Genomic DNA, 9,669 nt, shown 5'->3' with positions numbered 1-9,669 from the left:
TTTTTTTTTTTACCTATTTCAAGGCTTTTAAAGTTGAGGTCTCCTTCTGGGGCACAGGGCATACTCTCTCAATCTTCTTGTACTGTGGACCAGGGGCCTGGTGACTGGCTTTGTGCTCTGTGGCCTCAGATACTGGAAGCTTGCACACTTAACTGAGGTGGCCTAGCCTAGTGGCACCTGTTGTTGCCTGGTTTCTGTCAACTTGCATTCTGTGCTGGGACTGAAGGCCTCACAGTTGGCTTTCTGTGCCAGGACTGAGAGGCCTCAGTTGCTGATCTGTGCTGTGATTGAGAATCTCCCACTGGCTTTCCCAGACACTGTACTGGGCTGTGCCCCCTTCTTACCCAAGTAAAACAGATCTCTCCTGAAGTCCTTCTAAGTTTTATTAAGCTGGAAATTGTTTCACTCTGACTTTTTGTAGGTTCTGTCACTCCAGAACACGGAGGCTTAATTTAATGTTGTTTCTGAGGGAAACTAGGGAGACCTCAGCTAATTTCTGGTTTCTCTCTGCTGTCTTGGCTCCACCGGGAAAGTGAGGTTAAAGGATGATTTGCTCTCCCCACATTCCTTCTCTGTTATTTGCATAGATGTTTACTTGTGCATGCTTATTATATGAGATTTTCTGTACCTTTCTCTCTCTCCCCTTTTCTTTAATAGTGAATTCTTTATTCTCTTTTTGTTCTTCTTTTAAGATCACAAAAACATAACCACTTTCATGATCTCTGTATAATTAGACTCTCTTTCTTATGATAGTTATGAAAAAAACACATATATCATCTTACAATACAAACAGTAGATCCTTGTTTAATTACTTGTGATTACACCCTTTTGTTACCTTTACATATTTCTCTTGAATCTTGCTTACACTTCAGAATTTCTATGCAGCTCCATTTTTTAAAAAAATCAGGAATTCTTGGAAGCTCTCTATTTCATTAAAGGTTTTTTTTTCCCTTCCCTGTAGCATAGTGCTCAATTTTTCTGGGTGTACTTGCAATTCATGATTTCTTGTTGTTGTTAAGTAGTTTTTGGTCATGCCTGACACTTCTTGATCCTATTTTTGGTTTTCTTGGCAAAGATACTGGAGTGGTTTGCTGTGTTCTTCTTCAGCTCATTCCTCTTCATATGAGGAAATTAACATAACCAGGGTTAAGTGACTTGCCCAGGCTCACACAGCTAGTAAGTCTCTGAGGCCAGATTTGAAATCAGGTCTTTCTGACTCACTATTATTTGCCTGAGGCCAGATTTGAACTAAAGTCTTCCTGACTCCAGGTCTGGGATTCCATATAGCTTTTGTCTTCTGTGGTATCTGTAGTATTTCAAACTCTCTATTCATTGAGTGAATGTGGATGGATGTGGATGCTAAATAATATTTGATACTGAATGTAGTCCATGATTTCTTGGATTCTTTCTTTCTGGCTACTTCTAGTTTTTTTTCATTCACCTGGAAGTTCTACTTTTTTGCTATAATGTTCTTGGGAGTTTTCATGATGGATTTTCTTCTAGTAGATAATTTGTGGATTTTTATTTCCACTTCGACTTCTGATTCTAAAAGATCTGGGCAATTTCATGATTTCTTGAATCATTTTGTCTAAATTTTTTTTGGTCATGGCTTTCTGATAGTTCAGTGATTTTTAAATGGTCTCTCTGTGATTTGTTTGAGATACTTCACATTTACTTCTAGTTTTATGTCTTTTAACTTAGTTTGATCATTCCTTCTTGTTGAATGTAGTCATTATGTTTCATTTGGTCCATTCTAATTTTCAGGGAGATTTTTGCTTAGATCAAATTTTATACTTGCACCAAGCTGTTAATTCTCTTTACAATTCTTCCACCCAAATTCTCATTTCTTTTCTGACTTTTCCTCTAGGATTCCTTTCTTTATTAAAAAAACTCCCCTAAAAACTTCTTGCTTTATTTCTTCAAAGATTTTTTTTTGAATTTGTGCCCAATCTGTTTTTCTTTATGACTTTTCTTGTTTTGGAATCATTCTCTTCTTCTGAATTTGTGTCTTCAGTATAGTGACTGTAATAATTTTTATGATTTTTGTGACTTTATGATGTTTTGCTCATTCTTCCCATCTGCTTACTGACTTTTGATTTTATGCTATGGTCATTGCACTGTGCTTTTGTGGAGAAAATGTCTAGCCTATTCTTCCTCCTATTTTGTTAGGTATTGAGTGTTAAGTTTTTCTAGGATCTCAGGAACAACTAAGCCTGTGTACTTGTAAGTTTTTGATGGTCCCATATGTCTTACTCAGGACAAAGTCTAATTTCTGTCCTCCTGGTCTGAACTCTGCAAGTTCCTGACTTGAGTTTGGGTCTGAGAAATTAATTTATGGCATTGCTCTGCTTGTAGTTTCAGTAGAACATTGTTTGACTCAACTACTATCAGCCAACTAGAAAGTTATGTTTGTTCAGAGTGATAGAACTGCGGCCCTTCCTCCCCCCCCTTTTTGATTTTTGTTTTTTGGTGAGGCAGTTGGGGTTAAGTGACTTGCCCAGGGTCAAACAGCTAGTAAGTATTAAGTGTCTGAAGCCTGATTTGAACTCAGGTCCTCTGGACTCCAAGGCCAGAGCTTTATCCACTGTGCCATCTAGCTGCCCCTCCACCTTTTTTTAACAAAGCTATTTTCCTTTTTTCCCGGGGTCTGAACATTCAATATTGTTACTTGTTCCTGAGATTGATTCTTCATTGATATACAGCTGAGGGCCCATGAAATTATAGCTGATCAGTGGTCAAATTATTAAATTCAAGATGCTTCATTTAAATATATATATTTATAATTTTTTTGAAATGATGCATATTTCAAAAAAAATGTTAAAAGTTTAAGGAATGTAGATTTCCAGGAGGCGCTGAATATTTTTTTTAAAAGGGGGCAGAGGGCCAAACAAATTTGGGAACCTCTGCTCAGAAATATTTGATACCAAAAAAAATAATGTAAGTTGAGAGGGAAATTATTTTTCTAGAGAAAAAGCATTGGCATAAAGAATAAAATGCCAGTCCATAAATCTTTATATTACAAGTATCTTAGGACAGAATGGTTTTTAATGACTAGTGAACAAGGCTAACAGTATAGTAAAATGGAAAGTATATTGGCTTTGTAGTTACAGGGCTTGAATTAAAATTTTACCTCTCTTTCCTTAGTAAGTTACTTCTGCTCCAGGAGGCACTGTTTCTACATCTGCAAAATGAGTGACCTCTACAACATGGTATGTGACGGCCCTTGCTCTAGATTCATAATTCAATGAATAATTCTATGAATAAATGTAAATATGGAAATTCTGACCATAGAAATTCTGCATGTTTGATTGAAAGGAAGGAGTGGGTCCTATAGCACAAAGCCAAGACCTGGCAGTCCCAGAACAACCAACTGGAGGGAGAAAGAGAAGATATACTGCCTGGTCACAGAGAAGGGAAGTATTAATGAAGTATTATAAGATCTATAAGCTTTTTAGAGCAGACAACCTGGGCTGACACTAAAAACCTCTGCCTCTGTTAGAGTGTTCTTCAGATGCTCCAACCCTATAGTCTCCTCTTCTTGGTGAGTTTCTCCTCCAGACCTCTATTTCACCATGTATGCACTCAATCCAGGATCATTTCAAACACAGAAACTCATAGCACCTAGAATTTCTTCTTTATCTTGTCCTCAAAGAGATACACATCTCCCATGCCACCCAGGACTGGAATTACAATGGGGGGCTGATGGGTCTGGTCTGTCGCCTTGCTGGTGTGAACCTCAGGTTCCAGGAAGGCCCTAATAAGGAAGTGGCCCCCACTGTAGGGTCCACCCTACTTCCCATTTCCTCCTTCCTACCCCCCTTCGCCCACTCCCCTGCTCCTGTGTTCTTCTCAGCTGTATGAGCCCTCACTGGTTAGGGTTTCAGTGTATCTTTGGTCAAAGAAAAACTTTAGTCTATATGTTCTAGATACCACTGGAAGAATGACAGATGACAAAGATGTGCTTTGAGATGTATGGTTTGGATGAATACCAACCTGTTTTATACTCTATCAGGATGAGATAACCAAAAGAGAAACAGAACTTTATTATTTGCTTTCACCAAGAGTGAGGTATTTGATGTTGGTTACTGACAAAGTGAAAAAGCACTTTCAGAAGGTTATGAGACAAGAAGACATTAGTGAGATATGGTTTGAATATAAAGGCATACCACTGAAATGAAATTTCCAATTGGTTTTCTGTTTGGTCTTCTTGCATCAAATACAGCACTTCCTTGGAATAGTACATTTTAAGAGTTTTCCACAGAAAGATCTTCTTCATTGTCCATCTTAGGATACAATTGAAGCCCATTTTATGTCTTGTATGAAAGAAGCTGATGCTTTAAAGCATAAAAGGCAAGTAATCAATGAAACACACACAAAAAAAGATCATAAACAAATCTGGATGGGAGTACAAAATGATAAATTTGATCAGGTATTTTGGCCACTATTTGGAAACTCATGGAATATCCTGCAGAAGATAATGGATATCAATACATACCTTTCAGAATATATCAGGCAAAAACTGAGTGACCTTCAATTCAGAAGTTATTTTGACCAGTTGCTGCAAATGGACAATTGCATGCAATTACTACTGAAGATGGGGTAAAGAAGAAACAAAATATGATTCACAAAATTGGACCAATGTTGGAGACATCTTTGCAGTGGCTAAGTGAACATCTCAGCTACTCTGATAATTTTCTTTATATTAGTATCATACCCTAACCAACAGATTGAAGGAAGACTCTATTCACCAAAAAAAGAATGAACATGACACTTAAACTGTATCAACCAGAGCATCTCAACCTTTTCCTTAACTCAGGTTTGGTGGATGCAACCTGACCAGAAAAACCTCCTTGCTGCAATGCAAGCCAGACAGGGAAAAAAAAATCCCATGGCAAGATAAGGGCAGTTGGACTGGCCTTACTCTGCATCACCACTGCTTTCCTCCATTGCCATCATTAAACTTCAGTTGCAACATGAAAGACACTATAGGACCACTGCAAGTCTTCTGTTTTCTTGTAAAATGTAATGAAGCTGAAACTCAGCCTAAGAAGCAGATGGAAATATGTGCCACTTGAATTGTATTTCTGATTAACAAATAAACAAAGGCATTTTCCTAATGTGACCATGGTTAACTTTAGATAGAGGGAGTGGAAACATTGGTTTAATTTTCAAGAGAATTAGACTTAATAAAGTAAAAAAGAAATTCTGTTATCAATAACTTGCAATAATTTTTTGTAAAAGATCAGATTACAGTAAACCCATCTTTCCTTATTGAGAATTTCCTGTGTTTACAGTATGTATTGGTATGCAAGAAATCTTTTAACTTTGATAGTGAGCAGTGAAATTTTGAAATAAAACCTCTAAACATGTTTTGTTATTTAATAACATGTATGGTTTTATTGCTTTCAAATATTTTCTGACTTATATATAACAGATCACTGTTTATACTGCACGTGTTACCATTCAAACAGGTCTTCAATGGCATGGTGATAGGCTGGAGCAAGTTGTCAGAGAATTTCTTGCTGCAAGTTTTTAAATCTTTATGTGAAAACATCTCCTTTATTTGATAACACCATACAACATGTTAGTTTATCATTATTATTTTATTTATCCCTTTAGGCTGAGTCCATCACATTTTGGTATGATCAACAGATGCATAGGATACTTTTGCCTACTGGAAAGCCCATTCTTTTCTAGGCTAGTATTTACTGTCTCTGAATGTAATGTTTTTAATGTGGTCCCCTGGCTTAAAACTGTAAATTTTAAACATGACATATTCTTCCTTGCAGTAAGTAGCTTTCCCATTACCTTGCCAAATATATTTAGAGGTTACTGACACTCTCATTAAACTTTTTTCTGTATTACAGACAGTTTCTTGTGGTCTTATCTTGCTGTGTGCACTATGTCAACTCATTTGAGTTTGCTAGAACTTAGCATTGTAGCAGGAATGGTATTAAATTCCATAACAAAGTGGAAATATTTCCCATTTTCTAAATGTATCAATGTTGATTGAAAGATCCACTAGAACTCATTGCTCTTTTTTCTTCTTCCTTTTTCATGTCTTCACAGTAGCAACTGTCTAATCAATAGCAAAATCAGTCAAAGAAAAGGGGAAAAAATTGTACTCACTTGAGCAGATACAGTGAAGATCCAAAAGCACAAAGGGAGTGGTACCATAATAACCAGAGCAAAACAGCAAATAGATAATAATTAGCTAATGTAAATTAAGGAGGAGATGATGTTAGAGTAAGGGTACAGAAGAATAACATTACCCAAGTTACTTAAGAATTAAAGGATGAAAAGCCTAGAAAGCATCATTGGATTGTCTTTAGCACAAAAGAAGAGGTTAGTACAAAGATGATAACTCACATTAGATGTGTTTATCCTTTTCAGTTTGACGGTTTACCCCATAATGTTTTGACAGAGTTTCATGAACAAAGAGGTCAAAATGCATGGACTATTTCTAAACCAAAGCAAAGAGAGAAAATACTTTGCAGAAAGTGATGGTGTCATTCTCCACTGATGTGACCAATTTAAGATCTTAGACAGTGGGTTCATGGAAGCTTTAATACAAAAAAAAAGCTTTCCTAAGATTTGAAAGTAAGTTTTTCCAAGTCTATTCCCTTAAAAAAAACATATTTGGTTTATTATACCAGCAATCTAAATGTGTTGTTTTCTTCTCTAGTCCTATAATCCTTTGTGAGCCAAGGCCCTGTTGCCCAGTGGTGGAACAAAGACAGAAGTCGGTGCTTGACTTAAATATTTATTTTTGTTTCTTTTTATTTTACAGCAGAGTCTTGATGGCTGATTCAGCACACATACTAAGATGTGAATTATATGTCTTTAAATTTTTAGAACAATTTATAAGTGATTTTCAGATTGCCTTTGCAATCTTATTTTCTGCTATTGCCCCCCACCCTTTTAAAAATAAACTTACTACACTGATTAACAAGGTGGGTGATAGGGGAATGAGAACAAGATGCAATTTTTAACATAGCCATGTTACAAAAAAAAAGAAAGAAAAAAACAAGAAAGATAAAATGAACAACAACATATTTCAATTTATACTCTGAGTTTACCAGTTCTCTCTCTCCGAAGATGAATAGCATTTTTCATCATGACTCTTTTGGCATTGTCGTAGATCATTGTACTGCTGAGCAGAGCTAAGTCTATCCAAGTTGGTCATCACACCATGCTGCTGTTACTGTGTAAAATGTTCTCCTAGTTCTGCTCACTTCACTCAGCATCAGGTCATGTAATCACCATTTTTTGTAGTATAATAATATTCCATTACATTCTTATACCAAAATTTGTTCAGACATTCCCCAACTGATGGATAGCCTTTCAATTTCCAATTCTTTGCACCACGAAAGGAGATGCTATAAACATTTTTGTACATGTGGGTCCTTTTCCTTTTTTTATGATCTCCTTGAGATAAAGACTGAGTAGACTGCTGGATCAAAGAGTAATCACATTTTTATAGCCCTTTGGTCATGGTTCCAAATTGCATCAGTTCACAACTCCACCAAAAATGCATTAGTGTTACAATTTTCCCACATCTCCTCCACCTTTTATCATTTTCCTGTTTTGTCGTATTAGCCAACTATATAGCATTACCCCAGAGTTGTTTTAATTTGCATTTCTCTAATTAATAATGATTTAGAGTATTTTTTATATAACTATAGATAGCTTTAGTTTCATCATCTGAAAACTGCCTGTTCATATCCTTTGATCATTTATCAACTGTGAAATAACTTGTATGCTTATAAATTAGATTCAATTCTCTCTATATTTTAGAAATGGGGCCTTTATCAGAGATATGGGCTATAAAAATGTTTTCCAGTTTTCTTATTTCCTTCTAATCTTGGTTGCATTGGCTTTGTTTGTGCAAAACTTTTTAAATTTAATGTAATCAAAATTATCTGTTTTGCATCTCACAATATTCTTTATCTCTTATTTGATCATAAATTCTTCCATTCTCCATAAATCTGACAAGTAAATTATTCCCTACTCTCCTAGTTTGCTTATACTATCAATTTTTATATCTAAATCATGTACCCATTTTAACTTTATCTTGGTATATGGTGTAGATGTTGGTCTATGCCTAATTCCTGCCATACTGTTTTCCAATTTGATCAGCAGTTTTTGCCAAATAGTGAGTTCTTATCCCAGAAGCTGGAGTCTGTGGGTTTATCAAACAAACAGTAGATTACTATAGTCATTGCCTATTGGTCTTGTGTACCTAAGCTATTCTGGTAACCCGCCATTCTATTTCTTAGCCTGTATCAAGTAGTGTTGCTGATTTCTGCTTTATAATACAGTTTAAGATCTTGTATTGCTAAGCCACCTTCCCATGCATTTCTTTTAATCAATTCCTTGATACTCTGGACCTTTTGTACTTCCAGATGAATTTTGTTATTATTTTTTCTGGCTCTACAAAATATGTTTTGGCAGTTTGATTGGTATGGCAATGAATAAGTAAACTAATTCAGGTAGAATTGTCATTTTTATTATATTAGCTCAGTTGACCCATGAGCAACCAGTATTTTTCAAATTATTTAGATCTGGGTTTATCAAACAAACAGTAGATTACTATGTTCATTGACTACTATGTCTTGCATACTTAACCTACTCCTCTGATCCACCACTATATTTCTTAGATAGCACCAAATAATTTTGATGATTGCTGCCTTATAGTGTAGTTTTAGATCTGGTACAGGTGGGCCCACTTCCCTTGTATTTCTTTTCATTAATTCACTTGATATTCTGGACATTTTCTTCTTCCAGATGAATTTTGTTATTATTTTTTCTAGCTCAATAAAATAATTTTGGGTAGTTTGATTGGTATGTCACTGAATAAGTAAATTAGCTTAGGTAGAATTGTCATGTAAGCTCAGCCTACCAATGGACAATTAGTTATTTTGACTTCATTTGTGTAAAAAATGTTTACTAATTATGTTCATATAGTTCCTAGGCTTGTATCAGCAGGTAGACTCCCAAATATTTTATTTTGTCTACAGTAACTTTAAATGGAACTTGTTTTTATATCTCTTGTGGTTGGGCTTTGTTAGTATTATATAGAATTGCCAGTGATTTATGTGGGCTTATTTTATGTCCTGCAGCTTTGCTAAATTTGATAATTATCTCAAGTCATTTTTTAGTTAATTCTCCAGGATTCTCAAGTATTCTCCCATATTATCAACAAAGAGTGATAGTTTGTTTCCTCATTGCCTATTCTAATTCCTTCAACTTCTTTTTCTTCTCTTATTGTTAAAACTAACATTTCTAATACAATATTGAATAACAGTGGTGTTAATGGACATCCTTGTTTTACCCTGATACTTTCAGGAATGCTTCTGGCTTATCCCCATTATATATAGTGCTTGCTGATGGTTTTAGATAGATGCTAGTTATCATTTTAAGGGAAGCTCTATTTCTGTATTCCCTAGTGTTCTTATGTTTTTTATTTATTTCTTTTAAAATTTTCTTCTAGTTACCTGCTAAAAACATTTTTTTTTGCAGGGCAGATTAGTGGGAATTTTAAAAAATTATTTATTTTTGCCCGGTTACATGGAAAAATGATTTTTTTTGACTAGGCAATGTGGTTTAGTAACTTGCCCAGGTCACACAGATAATGAGTGTTATGTGTCTGAGGCTGGATTTGAACTC

At 35.3% G+C, this 9,669-nt stretch overlaps 1 pseudogene; it reads left to right on the top strand.

Annotated features, from left to right (window-relative positions):
- The first annotated feature begins 4,173 nt into the window (after window positions 1-4,173).
- Window positions 4,174-4,731, top strand: LOC110215962 (autophagy protein 5 pseudogene; annotated as a pseudogene).
- The last annotated feature ends 4,938 nt before the right edge of the window (window positions 4,732-9,669 follow it).

Source organism: Phascolarctos cinereus, unplaced genomic scaffold, assembly GCF_003287225.1.
Source record: "Phascolarctos cinereus isolate Bilbo 61053 unplaced genomic scaffold, phaCin_HiC Scaffold_9;HRSCAF=440, whole genome shotgun sequence".
NCBI classification, from domain to species: Eukaryota; Metazoa; Chordata; class Mammalia; order Diprotodontia; family Phascolarctidae; genus Phascolarctos; species Phascolarctos cinereus.
The sequence above is the reverse complement of the archived record's forward strand: the minus strand, read 5'-3'. Positions and strand labels throughout refer to the sequence as shown.